We start from the raw sequence: 23,865 nt of genomic DNA on the forward strand, positions 1-23,865 counted from the left end.
TTGGATTAAGATGAATTGGCTGGGTCATCGTTAGGGAGTATCGTAAGCCAAGGGAAGTTATCAGAGATTGGAACCCATTTATATTTTTTATTAATATAGGGTGAATTTTATGCTCTTTAAGAGTTTTATTGTTAAGAAAGAGAATTGCTCTAGGATTGATATTAGACGCTTTTATATGGGCATTGTACAATTTTGTCCATAAGGGATTCCAGTCCTTGTTTGATTGTTGGAAGTTAACAATGTGTATAATACGACTGGCATTAATTATATGGTAATATGGCAAAATGTCCAGAAGGGCCAATCCTCTTCTATCTTTGGGAAGTGTAAGATTATTGTAGCTGATTCTAACATTTTTAGGGTGCCAAATAAACTTTCCTAGTGCAACTTTTATTGTTGAAAAAAAAGTGTTTGGTATGTTTTGATTAAGAGCAAAGAAGTGGAAAAGAAGTTTGGGGAGGATATTCATTTTTATAATAGCTACTTTTGAGAGAAGAGAAAGATGTAAACTCTTCCATCTTGTGAGATCTTCAGTGATTTAGTCCAAGTTTTGTACAAATTACACTTTATTAGCTCTTGTTAGGGGGGTGAGTGAAGGTTATACCCAAATATTTTAGGGAATAGTTAACTTTGATTGATATTTCTGGAATGAAAAATTCTTTGTGTCCGAGGGAGTTTAGCGGAAAGATTATTAATTTGTTTGGGTTAATGGCATAATTTGAGATTTGCGAAAATTTGTCTATAGAGTTTAAAATTTTTTTCAAGTTCTGTTGAGGGAAGTTCTAAATAGATGTTTAAATTGTCTGCAAAGGCAGTGTATTTCACTTGTATTTTATATTAGTAAATTGAACGGTGAAATGTTTTCTGACTTAAATTTAACAATAGAACTTCAAGATAAATATTAAAAAGGTAGGGTGAGAGCGAACAACCCTGTCTTGTTCCATTTATAATCTGGATTGGCATGGAGTTTTTTTTGTTTATATTGAGGGAAGTGGAAGCCTTAGTGTAGAGGGTTTTAACCATTTTGATAAATTTGTTAGGGATGGAGAAGTATTTCAGGGTTTTAAAGAGGAACTTTAAGTTTACCCGGTCAAAAGCTTTTTGGGCATCAACAGAAAGAGCATATTTGGAGGATTTGTCGAGATTTGTTATATATGTTATGGTTTCAGTGGTTAGAGTGTTGTCCCAAACATGCCTATTGTTCATGAAACCAAGCTGGTCATGTGAAATAATATGTGGTAATATGCTTTTTAGTCTATTTTCTAAGATAGAAAATAAAATCTTTTTGTCAGTGTTAATTAAGGCAATTGGACGGTAGTCATGTTATCATTAGATTTAGGTATAAAAATGGTCTTAGAATTATTAAGATATAAATCCGAGATGCCAAATTGAATAATGTAATTATAAACTTTAAGCAGAATGGAAGCAAGAATTTGCTTGAAGGACTTGTAAAACTCATAATATACCATTTCTAAAGAGCATACTACAGCATACATGAACTATGCCATTGATGTGATTGTTATGCTCAGAGTTTTCCACACTCAAACAAAATAATGCAATTAATGTTTTTTTTCATTCTAAAATTTACTTGGGCCTGCCCAAGAGCATATCTTGTTCTCAAGTGTGAAAATGGCCTTATTATTTTTTCCTCTCTTCTATATTTTGTATACCTTATATAGTAAGACTAATGTGTTAATATATATATATATATATATATATATATATATATATATATATATATAGTTCCCTATCAGAAGCCTGAAACACTATAAGCTTGAAAATCAAAATCCTGAAACCAAAAGCCTGAAAATTCAAAATCCCAAAAACCCAAAATCCTGAAACTCAAAATCCTAAAAACACAAAATGGACATACTGACGTCATTGTGGCTTTGCTATTGTTAGCCCTGCGGTGTTAGGTCATGCGTTGGGTTCAGGTGAGTGCGCGGTTGGTTTTATGTTAGGGTTAGGGCGCAGGTTAGGCATGTATGCAATAGTGACAAATATTGGGGTTAGGGTGTAAGTGAGTTAGGGTTAGGGCGCGGGTCAGGTGAGTGTGCGATATTGACGGACCTTAGGGTTAGGGTTAGAGTCAGGGTCAGTTGGTAGATATTAGTGTCTTTATAGTGACATATTAGCATTATTTGTGTTTTCAGGATTTTGAGTTTCAGGATTTTGGGTTTTCGGGATTTTGAATTTTCAGGCTTTTGGTTTCAGGATTTTGATTTTCAAGCTTATAGTGTTTCAGGCTTCTGATAGGGAACTATATATATATATATATATATATATATATATATATATATACTAGCTGTACCCGGCCACGCGTTGCTGTGGCTCAGTCTGGTTAAATGGAAAAGAAAGAAAAGAGAAAGCACACGTTTCCAATATGTTTAATTTCACAATGCTTGTGGGTATACAATATTTTTTGTTGTTCCATTGTCTGTGCAGATATAGAGAGTGTCTGGTTTGCCAACTCTAGAACACGCAACATATAATTGTCCATGTGAGAAGCAATCTGTGTGTAGATCTAAACTGCACAATTCTAAAGATTGGCCCTGAGCTTTGTTGATGGTGATTGCAAACGCCAATCGAATTGGGAATTGCAATCTCTTAAATTGAAATGGCATATCCGTTGGAATCATAGGAATTCGAGGAATGAGGACATCTTCACCTTTGAAAGGTCCTGTCAAGATTGTTGCTTCTATGACGTTGCTCAATAATTTTTTTACTGCAAGCCGCATGCCGTTGCAAAGCTTTGGCTGGTTGATATTTCACAACATGATAATTGGCACACCGATTTTCAATTGCAGTACATGCAGTGGCATCCCTGGCAGATCAAGTGAATTTAAAAATTCTGTTGGATAATTAACCGCTTCATCTGCTTCCACAACAGTGTCGACAGACTTGTATGTGTCTGCCTCGCTTTGAATGTTAGACTGAATAATATTGCTAAGTTCGTAGACGTCTTTGTTCTTGGCCTCAAGAATAGCTTGTTCAGTCAGCCAATCGTGATTCTTATAATTGGTTTAAATATTGGGAAATACTTTTTCAACCAATTCTTCTTTTGACGTCACTAAATTGCAGAAGTTATGAGGCAATGAAATTCGTCCTGAGGTCAGATCAACCGGCACCTTTCCATTCCCAATTTCCAGCAATTGATGTGAGAATATCTCAGCTGATCAATCATTTTGCAGCTGGACATGCATATTTGTAGTTAATTTTAATGTCTTTACGTGTCGCCACAAAGTAGAGTATTTCAGGCAAGCATTTATTTCATCCGCTGGTGTCGATCGAGGAAGTACAGGTAATGTTTGCCTGAAATCTCCTGCAAGCAATATTAATACGTTCCCAAATGGTCTGATGTTTCCACGCAAATCTTGCAATGATCGATCAAGAGCCTCGAGTGATTTCTTTTGCGCCATTTTGCATTCATCTCAAACAATAAGTTTGCATTTCTGCAATACTTTTCCCAAGTCGGATGCTTTGGAAATGTTTCACGTGGGAGTTTCAATGAATTGCATGTTCAATGGCAATTTCAAAGCGGAATGAGCAGTTGTTCCACCTGGTAGCAATGTCACAGCTATTCCGGACAACGCAAGAGCTAAGGCTATGCCATTTTGGGATTGAATTGCTGCCAGAATCAATGTAATTAGGAATGTTTTACCAGTTCCTCCTGGCGCATCTAAGAAGATTTCTCCAACCCCGTTATTGACAGTTTGCATTATTTGATTGTAAATGCCTTTTTGCTCAAGCATTAGCTTAGGAATATTTGATTGCACATACGACAAAAGATCACCTGTGTTGTAATTTTGTTCACGACACAATTCTACATCGAGCAAAGCAGCAGCAGATCGATTCGGTGATGGCATTCCCAATTGATTGAGAACTTTGTTTGCGATTTCTAAGCACAAATCTTCAATCATTATCAACGCTTCGCTGTAGATTTCTGCTGTGACATCCATGTTCATATTTGAATTTTCCTTGCGTATTAGATGGAAAATATCTTCAGCCATGTGCAATTTATATTTCTCCCATAACTCTGTTGGAGATGAAGGAGAGCAGGTGGTCAAAATGATTGCAAACAATGCACGAATTTGATTTGGATGTGACATATTGCACGCGTCATTAATCCATACATCCCAGTGTCGGTCGTTCTCCAATAAATTCAGAGCTTGACATGCACTGCGGAAAGTGGCATGTGTAGCACCATTGACAATTCTCAATTGCTGGAAAGACATTGGACCGGGCACATTTACCAACAGCATGCGAAGAAAGAAGCATTCATCTTGATTGGGATGTACGGTGTACAGTCTGCCTATCGTAGTTTCTTTGAATATGCCAGGTTGTCCGTCGACTCGCTCTCCTCGTTTGCGTCATTCAAATGATTTTCTACTCACATTCCATGTGTAATACGTAGGCACTTCCAAATACAGCAGTGTTTTCGCAAACGCGTCATTTTGACATAACGTGAAGAAAGCAGTTAACGTTGTAGCTGGTGGATTCAGGGCTATTTGTTGCACATATGCAGCTGTGAAATAAACACATTGTCCATTTTCTAGATGTATTGCTAAGTGAACAACAGCTGGACTTCGTTCATGTATGGGAAATGAAAGAATTCGCCATACAGCTTCATTGCTGCTTATGTATCTTCCAGCCTGATACTAAGCGATTTCATCGATATGTATGACCGCATTCCTATCACTTCTTTCTGGTTGCACGCCAAAAACTGCCATGTCGCTGCCTTTATTCACGTACTTACAAATGTATTTGATTGATTTAACTGAGTTACAGTATTCCACGTTTATGTGCGCTTTGTATGTTTTTGATAGCTAAGGCGAATATGGAACAACCCACTGGTTATCTACTTTGATGTCACCATTTCGCATTTGTATGGTTGCTAATTTACCACCATCTTCTGCTGATCTTCTTTATAAAGGATATCCATAATTTCCTGTAACTGTGTTGGATACTAATGCTCGAGGATATCGCTTAGAGCATTTTCCGTCTATCATGCATGGTGAATTTGGATTCAGTGTACTGCAAGGTCCATGTATCAAATTTTTCATCACAACTTCATGCAAATCCTTATCGACACTGGCATCAGGTATTTCAGCGCATATTACATTGTCGATTTCGTTTGAAGTGACTTTGTTATAGAGCCAGATTAGTATATGTGCGTGTGGCAGTCCTCTCTTTTGCCATTCCACTGAGTACATCCAGCAGCTCACAGAGCCAAACACTTCATGTTTTATCATGAAATCCATCAGCGATTTAAGCTTCTGTCTGAAAACACGTGCTGTGATGTCATGCCTATCCACCGGCAATTGCCCAGGAAGTAAGAGCTGTTGTATATCGTCCCAAGCTGGATTGCATGTGAATGAAATGAATAGTTCTGGATGCCCGTAGTGAGGAACATACACAATTGCATCTTGAGCGTACTCATGCATATGATGCGGACTGCCTGTATATGAAGATGGCAAAATCGTTAGTCTTCCAACGTTAGTTGTATTACCGTCATTTACAACTGCATCTCACAAATGAACGTATTCTTCAGAGCAAAGCTTGGTCTAATTCAAATGGATGATTATCAAACATTCTGTTTCGATTTTTGCATACATACCTACGATGTATTGGTGAAACAATTGACGGCATTTCAAAATGTGATTGTCTTCATTCTCTCAAATCATTAATCAGTATGAATATTAGCTCATTGCGCTGCATTTCATATTTGTTTCTTCGCCACTGACTGGATTTATCATCTTAACGTTGAAGTGATATCCATCGGCACCATCCCAAAAAATGATTGGATATTGCAGGGCATCGCAGCATCGATGAGTTTCTGCAACTGATGTCAAGTGATCGTTTCTCCAATGAAGAACAATATCTCTAGGTTGGAATTGATCTTCGATTATAACAATTGCCACTTCGTCTATAGTTGGAGCATTGAATCTTCGCACATGTTCTCCAGCAGGTGTTATGTCAGCATGAATAACAATCTTGTGTGTATCAGATGGCATCATGTCAATTGCTGTTTTCAACAAACGCACTAAATTTTTTTTTCGTGAAGAAGCTCTTGCAGTTGGGAAATGATGGACCTTTGTATGCCGGTAGAAACTCCACAGCGTGCATTCAATTCATCATTGCCATCACCGATGAAATACATTTGTAGGAATTTATGTTGACCATCTGGGAACAGAAGTAGGGAGCGGGCTTTATGATAAATGTGTCCTTTCACTTTGAAAGTTGGCATGAATTGAGCTGTTACGATTTCTGCGCCGAATGACGTCATTTGGAAGCATGAGTTGTATTTCCTGATGTTAGATAGGAAATGCTTTGATTCGGCGGTATATCCGGCAAGCAAAGTTTTTAATGGCTCTGGCAGTTCTCCAAGTTGAGGCAGTTTAATTTTTCCGGCGGCGCAACACATTCCTTTTGTTTCTCCATTAAATTTCAGAGCCTTGCAATAAGGACACACTTCAGTCATAGTGCCGATGAGAACATGCCGGCTCAAACTATAATCATCAGCTGGGTTGTACCGGAATGCAAGGCAATTGTAATCGCATGCTTGCTGAGCACGGAGTCATGTTTGACGCTGATCTGCTGTTTCTCATTGACGTCTTTCAGCCACTCTCAGCCTGTTGCATTCATTCTGTTGAGAATGAAGCAGATCTGAAGCTGCAGAATGCCATCACCGTGCTCGCAACCGTGCATCCTCAAGTCTGGCTGCACATCACTCTGCTGCTTCCTCGGCACATATTTGAGCCATTCTTTGCCTGTTTCACTTGTTCACTGATGCCCGTTCTTCCTCAGTTTGATTTGCAATTGCTCGTCGCACTGCTTCCGCTCCGCGAGTACGACGACCTAAGTTTGATCTTCTGCGAGGCATTATTTGGATGAACTAAAGCAGATCAATTGCACTGAAAAAGAAGAAGGAAAGTTATAACAAAAACATACAAAATTGCATATTTGTATACAAATATATAGAATCCATAGTAGGTATATAAAAACATGCGTGTATTCGAATGCAACGTGTGACATCTATATAATAGTAGGTATATAAAAACACGCACGTATTCGAATGCAACATTATGTGAAAATTTCAAAGCAATCGGTGAAGAACTTTCGGAGATTTAAGATTTTGAACAAATGAACATTTACATTTTTATTTATATATATATAATTAGCACAATCAAAACTGAAATCCTGACCACACTCAGAGCAAAATGTTGCAATATCTAGTGATAGTTGCAAAATATCTGACTGATCTGAAACATCCTGTATATTTACTGTTAACATAAAAATATGGTACTCTGCAAAACTGCAAAACTACTGATATTTTAAAATTACATTTTATTTATTCATAGATGCATCTATACATTTCAGTTGTAGTATTACTCTGTAAGCCTGTGCACCACTGACTGACTATGAAACACAGAGACAGTATTGCCCTGTGTAATTATGGAGAAAAAGATTAACCCGGCTAGGAAGGAATACTAGTTGGCTAACAAACAGGCTAAGAGAGCACTTGCAATACCAAAGAAGAAGTCATCAGAGACACTATACCATCTTCTGGAAAGTAAGTCAGTAAATGACACAAAGAATCTATATCAGTTTGCAAGTCAGTGATGGAAAGATAAAGAAGATAGTCAGACACCCTTCATAAGGGATGCCAGCAACAACCTGCTCACCAGTCCACATGACATCAAAGGCAGATGGAAAGAGTACTTCAGCAGCTTGTGAATTAAGAAAACCCTACAGATGCTGTACTGCCCCAGACACAGCCAACAATGAGAGAAAAGGAGGAGCCCACCCTTAGAAGAAGTGAGAACAGCACTAAGGAAAATGAAGTCAGGGAAAGCAGCAGGCTGAGATGAGGTCACAGCAGATGTGATAAAGATGCTGGGTGAGACAAGGGAGAAATGGCTCCTGAGGGTAGTAATGATGTGAAGAGAAAGGCACATCCCAGATGACTATAGGAAAAAGCATAATAGTGCTAGTGTTCAAGAACAAAGAGGACATTCACAGCTGCGAGAAGTACAGAGGTACAAACTCCTGTCACATTGCATGAAAGTTCTGGAGAGGGTGATTGATAAAAGAATATGCAAAGCAGTAGAAAGTAAGATGGGAGATGAGAAGTTTGGTTTCGGATCAGGATACATCACAACTGATGCAATGTTTGCAGTCTGACAAATAGTTGAGAAAACACTAGAGATAAGGAAAAAGTACAACTGGGCATTCATAGACTTGGAGAAAGCACATGACAAGGTCTCAAGAAAGCTGAATTTGGCAGACCTGCAGTGCTTCAAAGTCCCAGAAACATTGGTAGAATTAGTGTAGGCCATGTACAAGGACCCAAAGACTCAGGTACGAACAGTGTTCAGTTTCACAGAGGGGTTCCCTATGGGAGTGGGTGTGCACCAGGGTTCACTCTGATTCCACTGCTGTTCATACTGGTGATGGGCTACATTAACAAACACGTTGGAGTGTACAAATCAACAAAGTTGTTGTATGCAAACAATGTGGCATTATAGGCAGATTCTGGGCAAGAATCTCAGCAAAGGATAGTGGAATGGAATACAAAGCTGAAGGCACATAGGATGAAACTAAGTACAGATAAGACAGTTGCAATGGCGGCAAACTGGGGAACTCAAAACAAGCTGTAGACTGAGATAGAAGGGAAACTAGGGAAAAGTGGTTAACAGCTTCAAGAACCTGAGAGTGGTAGTTGAGAAGGGAAGTCAGAATGAGTATGTCAAAGCTAGAATCAGAGGGGATGCAGCCAAATGGCACAGAGTGTTGGGTTCAGTATGTGGCAGAAGAATGCCAAAGAAGCTGAAAAGTAAGGTGTCCAAAGCAGTGGTGCAACAAGTACTACTGTATGGTACAGAAACCTGAGCAGTAAAAGCAGAGCAGATGAGAAAGCTAGATGTGATGGAAATGAAGTGTCTGAGAAGTGTGGTAGGATGCACACTGTGGGATAGATGAAGAAATGAGGACATCCGAGCAGATGCCAAAGTATCTCCAATTACAGAAATGGTGAAAGAGAATAGATGAGCAGAAAAGCAGAAGACAATATGGTGAAGATTTAGGACAGACAGAAAGAAGGCAAAAGGAAACAATGGCATCCAGCAAAGAGGTAGATGGATTGTGTGAAAGAAGACCTGTGGCAGTCAGGCATGAGAGTTGAAGAAGGCAGGAGAGTGGCATTGAATACAGAGAGATTGTGACAGTTTACATGGCACCCCTAACCCATGTAGGAAAAGGGAAAAAGAGGGTTGATGATGATGATGATGATGATGACACATACAGTGGATATAAAAACTGTACGCACCCCCAGTAAAATGCCAGGTTTTTGTGATGTAAAAAATGAGGCCACAATAAATCATTTCAAAACTTTTCCCACCTTTAATGTGACCCATTAGCTGTACAATTCAATTGAAAAACAAACAAATCTATTTGGGAAAATATATAAAAAATAAAAAACGTACAATACACTGGTTGCATAAGTCTGCACACCCTTAAACGAATACTTTGTTGAAGCACCTTTTGATTTAATTACACCATTCATTCTTCTTGGGTATACACCTGCCATCAATTAAAGAGACTCTGATTAACCCAAATAAAGTTCAGCTGTCCTAGTAGGATTTTCCTGGCATTTACTCAGTTGCCTGCTACAGCAAAAGCCATAGTTTGGCTTTTCACCACTTCGCTGAAAACTCAAATGACTGAAAACTCATTTCACTGAATCCCATTTCTCTGAACTGCAGTTGGTATATATAGCACTGTGTACTGTAAGGCAAGTAAAAGGTATATGTCCTTTTCCCCACTGTAGTGCGATCCTTTAGTTAATATATATAGTTGGGGGGGTGTGAGGGGCTCAGCTTGGGGGGGTGTTAGTTTGAGTACATATTGTCTTTTGGAGAGAGTTAGTCATTGGTGTTGTAACTATGCATGTCTATTGTTTAAAATGTATTGTTTTGAAGTTTTTGGTAAAATACAATATAAAACAAACAAGGTGGGGGGCTATGCCCCCCACACCCCCTAACTATATATACTAACTGCAGGATCACACTACAGTGGGGAAAATGGTATATACCTTTTACTTGCCTTACAGTACTCTACACAGTGCCATATATACTAAGTTCAGTTCAGTGAAATGAGTTTTTAGTAATTTGTGTTTTCAGCGATGTGGTCAGGGTGAAATGAAATTCAATTAAACAAAGTAGACCCATATATATAAAAAAAAAAAAAAAAATTTTATTCTGTATTATAATACTGCTCTTATTGCTGTGTGTTTTTGTTACACTAATTGCTTTTCTGTTGTTCTGTATTCTAATTAGTTACTAACTCCTGCTTAGTAGTTTTAGTTAAACTCTTGTATATATTTTTTTTTCCTTAAGTGTGTTGCCATAGACTGTTACAGTGGAGCTTTTCTCCTCGGGCCTCTACTGAAAATGGACATGTATCCAGTTAGACTAGCCCGGTCAACAAATGTAAAATAAATAAAATAAATAAATATATATATATATATATATATATATATATATATATATATATATATATACAGAAAATAGTTTGGAATTTGGGGAGGTACCATGGCATGATGCAAGGGCACATACCTATTAGAACAGCTATAAGACTAAGCCACGTTCTTTGTAATACATAATATCTAACCCATTTGTATTATCATGCATAAGAATCAGTATGTATGTAATATCTTAGACAACTTACTAAATTTTGTCAGATATTATCGTCTAACCTGTACATTTCATCACCTGAGGTTGCCCAGGTACCACTGCTGCAAGTCATTGTGCCTGTGTTGGTGAACCCAGACCCCAGTTCATTAGTGCAGGTGAAGTCCCATCTCTTTCCAGCCATAGATGTGTCTCTGCATTGGTAAAACAGACAGCCCTTGATTCCACACTGTAGAGCATCAGCATGGGCTCTTGTTCAGTATGATGCAGGGCATACATATCTCAGAATGCAGAAGGAATTGCTCATCCTATGATACCACTTTAATCACTTCCAAGTACTGAGTACAAAATGGAGAAACCGTGAAATATATTGTGAGCCAACATGTGTGACTGCTTAGTGTCACTTATAACTGCATCATTGTGGCATGTACTATGGTGTTGCTCACAGTATCATTATTTCTAGGTGTATGAAGGCATGCTTTGTGTCATCTTAGTATGTTCCTACAACAAAGTTGTAAGTAATGCCACTAAAATATAATGTAATCCTATAGCATTCCATTCACATGAAGTGATTTATGTTTGTATTGTGTCTTCCAATGAATTCTGGGCAGGTAGAATGATCTCATTCTGTTGAGCTGATTCTTATGCTATCACCACACTGTTTATTATGCTGTTTTGAGTAGGAGTGCTTTAAATAGCTTCTTACAGCTTAGTGGTTTTTAACAGTTTTTCATCTGGTTTGTATTATTTGTACTGACATATACATTATATGCACCTTGGCTGATATTCCTAGTACATTTGGACAGCTGAGAATTCTACAGTTTTCCCTAGATTACTATAAAGTTTATACAACAGTGCTTTGTCAAGGTGGGAGTTATTTATATATATATATATATATATATATATATATATATATATATATATATATATATACACACACACACACACACACACACACACACACACATATATATATATATATATATATATATATATATAAATGGGTCCCCTTCATTCGCTCATTTAAATGAAACCCACATAACCAAGACTACATTACCAAAAGGTCAAATAAACAAAACCTTAAAAGATCGACATCCAAAGCCCCCAAACATTTACTGACCTGCAGTCTGTTGCAGCAACAGCCACCTGGATAGAAATATGCCCTTTTCTACAAGGTAGTGCAATCTTGGAGTTGGTATAATTAAGTTACGGGGGTGGGATGGGGGCAGAGCCCCCCACATGAGGTGTGCAGGGGGGCTTGCCCCCCTGCAGAAATGATATAGTTACATTTTTGTCACGTTGCTTTAATGTAGTGTAGAATGGAAGGGGTTAGTAGTGGCATGGTGTTGTAGCCATGTATGGTATTTTTTTTATGTGTTTGTTTCTGGATGGTGAGTGTTTTCCGGTAAGTGCCTTTCAGCTTTTTGGATGTCGTTCTTTTAAGGTTTGATTTGACCTTTTGGTAACATTGTCTCGTTTATATGGGTTTTGTTCATATGAGCGTTCACTCATGTCTAGTAGACCCATATACACACATGTAGATATATATATATATATATATATATATATATATATATATACACACACACACACACACACACACACACACACACACACACACACACACACACACACACACGCTCACCTAGGGCAGCACAGTGGCACAGATAATAGTGTTGTCACCTCACAGCAAGAGGTTCCCTGGTTTGATTCTCAGCTGGGGTGGCTTCTGTGTGGAGTCCCTGTGTTCACGTGGGTTTCTCCTGGGTGCTCTGGTTTCCTCCCACATTCCAAAGACATGCAATAGGTGGATTGGACACTCTAAATTGACCAGAGGTATGAGTGTGTGTGGGACAGTGTGGATGAAATACCATGACAGGGATAGCCGCCTGCCATGTAAACCTTGGTTCTAGATGACTGGCCCTGTTGAAGTGACACCCTGACCTCATGTGGAAAAATGGGGAAAAGGGGTTGTAGATGAATGGATATAATCACCTAATGAAACAGCAAACTCTCAAAACAGCTTCCCAAAAAGATTGATTGTTTTGGATCAACTCTAGAAAAAAAAACATATTTATGCCCCCCTGTACCCACTGGCAATTATATATTCTAACTCAGAGATCACATGATAATGAGGAAAAGATAAATTGCCAGACCTCACTGTGCCACAATCTCACATGCAGAGCTGCCAGCAGCCAAAAGAAAAAATATATATATAAAAAGAACATTCACTCTTTTGAGCATTCATTCTCACATGTTATACGTGTGTGTGTGTGTGTGTGTGTGTATATATATATATATATATATATATATATATATATATATATATATATAAAATCTGTAAATCTGTAGAATTTTTAAGCCATACAGACTTCACAATTGTGGGAAAAAAATACTAATCAAGGCCCTTCTCCAACATCGTCTGCCTCTCCTTGGACTGATTAGAGCAGACAGGTGAAGGAACCAGCTGTAGGAAGACATTATCCATTAAGTTAATACTAAGGAGACTATATTTACACAGGACAAGCATCCTGTCAGCATCCCTCTGACATCTGTGGCCAAACACATTGACATCTAGGGGTTGAGAGGCTACTAGACCTAGCATAGGAGCAGGGGCCATCACCATTCCCTCTAAGAGATGCACACATATTCCTTATCTAACCAGGTGGTAATGATCCGGCACCTCACTGAGGTTGCTGTCCCAAATGATTGGATGGCATTATATATGTTCACATGGTATGCATCTTTTAATTAGTGACATGGGTACTTATGTATGACAATTTCATTGTTCACTGTTCATATACAGTCTTGTATAGTAGTCAGGACCATGCTGCATTCAAGCAAGACATCTGAAGTGACGTGTATGTGACATGTGTATGTGACATGTATTTTTAAAAATATATATAAGTAGTGTCACTGAAGACAAGACATGCACATAAACTCATGCTTATTTATATAAAACGAACAGTACTTGCCTAAAGATCTGAACATTTAAAGATGAGTAATGTTATGGCACGAGTTCCCAGCACATCTATGTATAGCCTGATCCCAGAAAGCCTAACGGTGCACATTTCACTGTTGTAGTTAACTTCTTTCTTAGATGTTTGCACCTAAAAAACCTTTAATGTATCTGGCGCCTTTTTCAACCTGTGTGCACCCATACCTGCAACGTAACCTGCAAGTCATAATTAGTCGTAATTTTGCTGCCTTATAGAGATTTGCGCCTTACATCGATTATTTTTACCGTATGCTGTGGCGTATCTGTAAGGGTCATCTCGTACCATATAACAACGGTACTGCTCGCACTGTCTGCCGCAAAAGCGGCTCAAGATTTCATTTCTCTACTAAATACTCTCCAATTAAACTGCAATAGCACACAGCAGTAGTCCAGCTCTGTATGTTTTATATAAGAAAGGAGTAAATCCGTTTCTGGTTTACTTTCCTTATCACTAACTACCCCCACGTGGTTTAGCTGAACTAACAAACAACAGTACTACACACATCCATTGAACCTTCACTCACCAGCTACATCTGTGCTCAGTGTTTGAATCAAACTAATATTACCCTCCAACTCCTTTGGAAGTACTCCAAGTAGTATGTCCTAGCTGTGCGTTACAACCTAAATTGTTCCACTCTCGCTTATCTGCTGCTTCAGCGAGTGATGAGCATATGTACTCTCTAATAGAGCCTACAAAACTGGGAAAGCAGTCGTTCTAACCCCAATCGAATAAATTCAGCCTAAGGACTATACCTACGCCCTGGTTGTGCTGCTGTTTCCCACCTAACCACAAAATCACCTTCCAGTCCATGGTTATTGTAGACACTCTACCATAGCATACCCTGCTCTTGGTAAAAGGACATACTTAATAGTAGCTACGCGTATAGACTGAACTGTGCCCCCCCCCCCACTCACCACTCTTAATTGGAGACCGTAAATAGCTCCCTGCCTTGGATAACTCAATACTATGTGCTTCTTAAAGCCTATAAATACCCACTTTTGAATTGGAACTTAGTCAGAGAATGTGTATGTGAGTCTGTTTCACTGCATGCCTGTGGGTTAAAGTGTAATTTGTTGAAAATGCTGATCTAATGCAGGAATTACATTGTTTCTATTTTATCCTGTTACTGAATCTGATATTAATGACACTGAAACACTGGCATAGATAAGTAAATGTATTATTCTAGAAGATTTTTTAAACTGTTTTGTAGGGATTTTTATACCTAATTTTGTAGGGACTTGTTCCTGATGCATTGGTGCTTAGGTTTGTATATTTTCACTGCTGCCTAATCTGTTAATTATGTATTATCCTTAACTACTGCCTAACCTACTACTTAATTTATAAACATCTCCCTCTCTATTTTCTCCAGCTCTTCAACTTTCTTCTCCTAAACTCACTTTGCCTACTGGCCCAGCCCTCCTGGCTATCCAAGACCATTCTCAGCATAGCAAGTCTCACTCTGTCTGCCTGACTCCCTACAGGGACAGACCTATCTTTTTCCCAGACGGGAGAGTTAAAAGATTAAAGAAAGTATGTAACATGCTGCTATCCCTATTGTAATTTGCTTGTGAAATTGTTCTATCACTTGCCTGGTGCTAGTAAAGGATCCCAGCCAGAATTGCCAGCAGCCATACCTTTCTTACTGTGAATTCCCCTCATACCTGCCTCATCCCTGGCTCCCTTTTTTCCTATATCAGAGCCGTCTTGCTCCCTACATCTATCAAACTGCTATGGTGGTTCCCCTCCTTACAAATTCAGGATCTGCCCACAAGGTGGCAGTGTCTACCCATCTATAACATCTCTTCCCTCACTTCTTCCCACTCACTATAATATAACATATTAATAGTCATCTTCTCTCTCTTTAACTGCTTAGTAACAGTCCTACCCATCTCCACCTCTGAAATCTGTCTTCTCCTTTCCCTTCGTACAGTACCCCAAGCATCCCTTTAACCACCCTGCTTACCTTCCTCTGTACTTACCTTCACCAGACTGATTGAGTGTTTTTCACACTGTCCTGCTCTGCTGTCTACTTTCCTTGGGTGTAACCCGCTCTGTTCGCCCTGCAGGCTCACTCCACTCCCCTACCCTACCCCCAAATACCACCCACCCCCAGTGCATCTACACTTATACTCACCTAACCACTCCTACTTCCTCTCTACCTATTAAACACCACCCCATTCACCACCATCCTCTTCCTATCCCCTCCCCTTCACACCATGTATCACCTCACACTTCTCTTCATATTTAATAAGGCAATACCTATTCTTAGCCCTTTCTCAGCATCATATATTCTATTTTACCAAAGCCTCAACATGCTTACAAAGCATACATCATTCTCAATTCAAATACTGCTTCTTCTGAACCTTACTTATATCCACTACCTTACCCAGCCCAGCACCATAACCCACATACCATTCCTTCACACAACCAACTCACTCCGTACAACACACTTACACTCATTTGTCTCTATCTCCCCTGGCCTGTATCCCATTAACAACCATCTATTTTTTCACTACAAACTAAGCACTCCTTATAAATTCTCTAGCCTCCTCTAACCTCCAAAATCCTCACAAATCTAACAATATACAACATAGAAACTAAGCAATCCAAACACCTCATCAGCATAATCCAACATCTAACAACCAAACTTCTATCTGGAGATATACACCCTAACCCTGGCCCAGACACCCCTTCCTCTACATCTAAATCCATCCTACTAGCTTTTCTAAATGCCCAAAGCATAGCTAACAAAATTCCCAACCTCCATGCCTGGCTTCTCCACAACAAACCTGACATCTTAGCTATCTCTGAAACCTGGTTAAAACCTCATATAAAAGATGCTGAAATAGTACCACCTATCTACTCCATCATCAGAAAAGATAGGGCCCGCAAAAAGGGTGGTGAAGTAGCTCTACTCTAGCCATCCTCCCTATCCAGTACTCCCTATAATAAACCCATTCCTCACTTTACCAATGCAGAATTAATACTAGCTCTATTTCAGTTAAATAAGCACAAATTCATATGCATAGCCTCCCTTTACATCCTCCCTGGAGACAATATCTCAGTACTTGAGGATATCCTTTTCTCGCTTTCTACCAGTATCAGTAATGAAACTATTATCATGGGAGACACAAATATTAATTGGTCCTCCATTCATTCCCCCTACACACACCCTAAACATCAACCTATATAAGTACTCTCAGCTCATCAACTTCACTACCAGGCCCTCTAAAGACTTCTCCAGTGGAAGCACCTTAGACTGGATCTTAGTCTCTCACTACCACTACTACCCTGATAGTGGAGCTTTTCCTGATTCCCTCAGCGACCACCTTCCCATCTTTACTAGGCGTCTTCCTTCTCCATTACAAGTAACTCATAATTACATCAGTACTCACCACCTAAAAAACTTCAACCCAAAAGCCTTCTCAAACTCCCTAAAATCAATTAATTGGAGCCCTTTAAAAACTCTGCCCCTGGATAATGCTGTCGCACACTTCAGTACAACTTTCCTAAAACTGCTTGATAGTTTTGCCCCCATAAAAACCAAAAGAATAAGAAACAAAATTGCCCCCTGGCTAACAAAAAACACACTAACTGCCATGCAACTTAGAGACAAAGCCTGGGCACGTTACCAAAGAAACAAAACTCCCACCACCCTTAATGAATTCAAAACACTTCACAATAGAGTTAAAAAGCTTATCACAGCAGACCAACAGAATTACTTCTCCTTACTCCAAAACAACCATAAAACCAATCCACAAAAATTCTGGAAAGGTATCACTACCCTCCTAAAATCCGGCTCAACTGAAAATCCAAGCCCAGACACAAATGCACTAGATATAGATCTGGCCAACCAATTCAACTCTTTTTCCATAGACTCTATTTCCAAACTAACCTCATCCTTCTCTAATAACACTTCACCCCCTACTTCTGCATCCCCTCTCTTATCACCCCCTTCACCTCCAGCCTCTCATTCCCTATTCTCTCAACTCCCACCATTCTCCATAAAACCCATTCCTACTTCTACCATAAAAAAACTCCTGCAAAAGCTAAAACCATGCACCAATGCCCCGATAACATTCCCTCATCCTTCCTCAGCATAGCTGCCGAAGCCATTGTCTTCCCCATTAGCATCCTAATCAATCGCTCCATCCAAGAAGGTCTTGTACACGAACTCTGGAAAAAGGCTTTCATCATTCCCCTGCACAAAGGAGACAATAATAACAATATCACTAACTTCCGTCCCATCGCCATCCTCTCTCCCATCTCAAAACTCCTAGACAAATGTATCCATCTTCAACTCCTTCCCTATCTCTTAGACAACAACTTATTAACTTCCACCCAACATGGATTCAGACCCAGTCACAGCACCATGACTGCCCTCCTATCCTTCCTGGAAACTGTGAATAAAGCCAGGGATTCTGGCTCTACTCTATCTACCCTCCTACTTGACATCTCTAAGGCCTTTGATAGTATCTCTCACAACCTTATCTTGACTAAATTATGTAACCTAAACATATCCCCTTCCTCCCTCAATTGGTTCACCAGCTATTTCGCCAACAGGCAACAAGCTGTCAAGTGGAAAAAATACATCTCCTCTTTCCTTAACACCCCCACTGTTGTCCCCCCAGGGTTCCATTTTGGGTCACCTCCTCTTCAATATATTCATAAACGATTTCTTCGCTCAATCCCTTACGCTAACCTTATTCAATATGCAGATGATTCAACAATTATCTGTGCAGCCACATCCATCCCCACTCTCTTAAAGCTGACTCAAGATGCCTTCTTTACCATAGAACAGTGGATGAAAGACAATCATCTAGCACTCAATGCATCAAAAACCAAACTCATGGCATTTACCCCTCTAAAACAAACACCATTGATAGAAAACTATTCTCCATCACCAGCCAGAATAACACACCTCTTGAACTGGTATCTGAAACCAAACTACTAGGAGTCCAGATCGATGACCAGCTTAAATGCAATACCCACCTACAACTAAACATAAAAAAACCACCAAAAACTTGGCATGCTCTACCGACACCATAGATACTTCACTACATCTACTAAGCTCACTCTCGCTACTACATTTCTCATCCCTTCCCTCCTTTATGGTGCCCCTCTCCTAACAAACCTACAATCATCACTCAAAACAAAACTGTCCTCTTGTTATTATAAAATTGCCAAATTTGCCACTAGCCACAAATCATCAACTCATCACTGTGCATCTCTCCACAAACTAAACTGGCTAGAGCTTCCCAACTATCTCTCCTATACTCAGCTTACTTATGCACACAAACTCATTTTTCATCCCTCCCTCTGCTCTACCTTTAAAATGCACCAGCCACAAAGACTCCTAAGATATAGCAACCAAAACCTAATAGAACTGTACAAACCCCTTCGCTCCCCAGGACAAAACCTCCAGTCCTTTGCCCTGGCACACCTATGGAACTCCCTCCCTCCCTCCCTCCATCCGTACTATCACCAACCTCCCTTCCTTTAAAAAAAATCACTTCACTCACATCTAACATCCACGTGGGAATGCTCCTGCTCCCACCCCTCATAGCCTATTCTCTACTTCCTACAGGCAACTATCTCATATATTCCATACACCAACTTCATATTTGCATCTAGCAAATACTAAGCCAACTGCAAATAACCTCTTATAATTCTCAAATCCTACTATTCCATTTCAAGAAACTGTATATTTGCTAAAGCAATGTTTTGTTTTCTACAAAATGTAACCTAGAAATTTTATTGTACCTGCTTAATCTTTGTTTTCTACAAAATGTAACCTAAAAATGTTATTGTAACTGCTTAATCTTTGTTTTGTCTTAGAACCTACAAACGATTTAAATTGTAAACTGCTGTAATCTTTTTGTAACCTTTGTATTGGAGCTTTTCTCCCCAGGACTCCATTGAAAACGGGTTCTTATTGGCCCAATGGACTATCCTGGTTAACCAACTGCAAATAAATAAATAATAAATACTTCTAAAATAGGAATACGAAATATGTAGTTCAGTTAAAAAAGGTTCACCAGTCCATAAAATTTCTCTCAAATTATAGGCAGGCCTCTTTCCAAATCCCAGTTCTCAGTTCAGATACACCATAAGAATAGTCCCACATGATAATCTACAAGATTTGTAGGATTGTCCCAGACTTCCAGGCTATAGGCCTTCTGTCAAAGTCTCAGGCTTAGTCCAAGGGGAAAATAAATAAGCATAGTAAAGTTGTTTCCCAGACTTTAGGCTTTACTCTTATGCCTCGCTTCACAGTTCCAAAATTTGAAGGCCCTTTTTGAAAGCCTGTCTCTCATTCCCAAAATCATACAGAGCCCTCCAGTTTAATATGCTGCCATAAGGAAGCAAACTTGTTTTTTTATCAGACATTACCTGTACATTAACACCCTGTTTGAAAATGGTCGTTCTCTAATCACAGTGAAAATGTACAGCTGCCCATTCTCTAAAGCGACATAATTTCACAGTGAAATTTGAATGTTTTAGCACTAGTATATGCTGCTTGCATTGCATAAGTGGTTGTCAGCATAGCTTAACATTTTTTGAGGGATATCAGTGATACCGACAATGTGGTCTGTTCCTAAGCCAGTGAAGTGAACAGCGTTCCTGAGCAGTCTTTATAGCACAACTCCACCCAAATGCTAAATGCTTGCAGCATCGGATTCACAACAACCCTGAGTAGGTATTACTTCCCCAATATCACACACTCTGAAGGGCATTATTGTGCTTAGAGAATGGACTATCTGTTAAATTGTTTTGTATTTGTTTTTTTTTTATTATTGCTATATACTTTTTATATATTTTGTATGTAAAGTAGTTCCTCCATCTAAAGTTTCAAATTTGTTTTGGCATACATAATTGTTATTGGAAGAAGTATTTTACATCCAGAATATAAGTTATATAAGTATTTAATGTCTACACAAACACACACACACACATATAAAGATGCACATACAAATTCACACATATATATATAGAAATACACACACACACACACACACACACACACACACACACACACACACACACACACACACACACACACACACACACACACAAGCATCAATAGACTCACAAGAGTCGCACACATATGCAAAGAAATACATACATATGGACAGACACACATACACACGTTTCTTTTTTTCTTTGACTTTTTTAAAATTTTACATTTATTAAACAGCAAAGCTACATCAACAGGGGTAAACAACAGCATCCATTTGTTTCTTTTCTGTCTGTGTTTCACTGCAGCTTAATATGTTGCTATGAAGCAGTGGATTTGTTTTTTTTTTAATTTTTTTTTTTACCAAGCATTACCTGTACATTAACATTAACTCTATGTTTGAGAATGTTCATCTCTAATCAGAGTGAAGATGTATAGGTCTCTAAGGCAATGTAATTTTCCAGCAAAATTTGAATGTTTTAACACTAGTACATGGTGCTTGCACTACATAAGCTGTTATCAGTATGAGTTAATATTTTTTGAGGGGTAGCAATAATTGTAACACTGTGGTTTGCTCCTAAGCCAAAGAGGTGAGCAGCATTCCTTAGCAGTCTTTAACAATAGCTGCAAAGATATGTGATAGTGTGATTACATAAGCAACAGCCATTGACACCCAGGGTATGCTGGTGACACATATATCTAGGGTTCTGCTGTGAGGATAGTGTCATTAACTGCAACCATTACAGCAGTGTTAGTTTGCAAAGAGATGCACTGGAATTTTGCCTCAAGTGCATTCAGTATTGATGAACATCAGAACATGACTGGTGCTGATAGTGACACACAGCAACATGGTCCATGACCACTGGCCCGTAACTGAAAGTGATGGTTCCACACAACAACATGATCCATGAACATCAGGACATAACTGGCGCTGGTGGCTTCACTTAACAATTTAGTTCACAAACATCCAGACATAATTGGTGGTGATGGCTCCACACAACAACATGGTCCATGAACATAACAACATAACTGTTGCCAATGGACCTGCACAGCATGGTCCAGGAACATCATAACATAACCAGTGTAGATGGCTCAGTACAACAACATGGTCCATCCGAAATTGGTAATCAATAGTAGCTGCCAGAAGTCATCAGTAAGTGACCAGTAATACACAGTAAGGAGCAGGAGTTAACTGGGATCTTTGAACTGCTTTTGCATATCTGTGTACTGATGCAAATAACTGAGTACATCTGCAGAACGGATCCTGGCTTCCCATAAAATAATATCGAGGCTTTATATGTTGTGCCTTACATGCTTTCATTAATATATGATGGTAAAGAAGGACTCTATGTTGAGCTCTTGCAAGCTATGTTTAAGTGTAGAGATTAATCTACATGAATTTTCACTTGCCATTCAGTCTCATGTTGTTAGGAATGTGGTTTGTTCACAAACTGATCGTTGCAGACATGGCTTAGGGTGCATCATCATCATCATCAGCATCATCATCATCATCCTGAAAATTCACAGGCTGGTCCTGTGCCGAGGACTGATGCACTCTTTCACACTGGTATACATAAATCAGATGATCTCATGGTGATTCCATGGTAACCATGACATGGCCATGCCCTGAGATTTGTTCCAGGAAAATACATATGCACACACACGCACATCTACTCTATCTATTCCCTAACTAGCCCCCTACTGCGATCACCCAGACAGACAGACAGGCAGACAGAAACACAAACACACACTTGAGACCACTCATACTGCTACATACTGTGCATGCACACATGCTGCCACACAGATACACAAGCACACAGCAGCCACCACTAACCCCCCCCCCACACTAAACTCTACATCACTTATCACTAATGTCATCTAACTCTCTCTCTTTCACTGAAGGTAATGATTGAGCATGGACTTTTGATAGTGTTAATTAACACAGCTGGTATGACTGATTTACATATTCCCAAAAGCAACTGTAGAACGACAAACTGTCACAAAACAAAACTGATGCAGGTCTGGAAAAAATTTTCAGCACAGCTCGAACAGTGAAGCTCCTTTATTGAAATGATACAGAATATAACATCCACTGGTTAAGCGCTTTCATCTGTTAGTATACAGACTTCCTCAGAACCAGTATTGTGGGATATACCTTGGTTTAAATAACAATGTTATATTCTGTATCATTTCAATAAAGGAGCTTCACTGTTCAAGCTGTGCTGAAATTTTTTTTCCAGACCTGCACCAGTTTTGGTTTGATTTACATATTCTATGAATCACTTGGCTGTGTAAATTACTTTCCACATACATTTTTGGGAGAGAGAACATGACTCATTATCATACACCACTCCCCTGGAGTGCTTCATTAACATTTGTGGTAAGCCAGGGAAACAGCCCATTATGGTGATTCTATGGATTGCATAGAATCACTATGGTAAAGCTATGTATAAAAAACAGCTATCATTGGTAGTAAAATGTTTATATCAGGGCTTACCACTGCTGGTAGCCGATTGTGAATTCCAGGGTCTTTGGTTATTGTAGCTCATGTAGCACCACAACTGCACTCCAAAAATTGGAAAACAACACACTTTTTAAGCACTTTTCTGATATCAGAAAGGTACATAACTTTTTGTTAAGCACCCATAAGCACTGTTAAAATTATGACTCACACTGGGGATTGATAACAAACAGTGTCAGGCTATAAAATGTTTTTAAAAGCAGTGAGATACTTCACTCTGTCACACTTACAATTAACAACTAATAAAGTGCTTTACAGCTTTTAAAGTGCTTTGTTCTTCAATGGGTCACTTTCTTTTTTTCTGCTTGCTGTCTGTTTGACAGTGCTAAATTGTTTTACCAATTTAAAAAAACATAAAATGTATCATGTTTCTATATCTTTTAACTTTTTTCTGTAACTGGTTGTACATGGAGCAAATAAAGCTCCATGCACAACAAAGAATTAAGACTGAGTCTCCAGTCATAATCAGCTTATTATGTGTTCTTGGCTCAGACACCAAGAGTCACATCTCAAGTTTCACTTAAGCACAGTCTGCTGTTGGGTTTGCATGCATTGCTTTTACTGTGGAGTATATACTGTAATGTGGGGCAAAACTGAGTGCAAACACTGATGGATGTCATCGGCCAAGTCTCCAGGACATAATTGGCATCATAAATAAGATGCCCCTGAGAGAAGTCCCCCCTTACAACCCATAGGTAA

This window comes from Protopterus annectens, chromosome 1.part2 (assembly GCF_019279795.1).
Source record: "Protopterus annectens isolate FY-2018-M chromosome 1.part2, PAN1.0, whole genome shotgun sequence".
Classification (NCBI taxonomy): Eukaryota; Metazoa; Chordata; order Ceratodontiformes; family Protopteridae; genus Protopterus; species Protopterus annectens.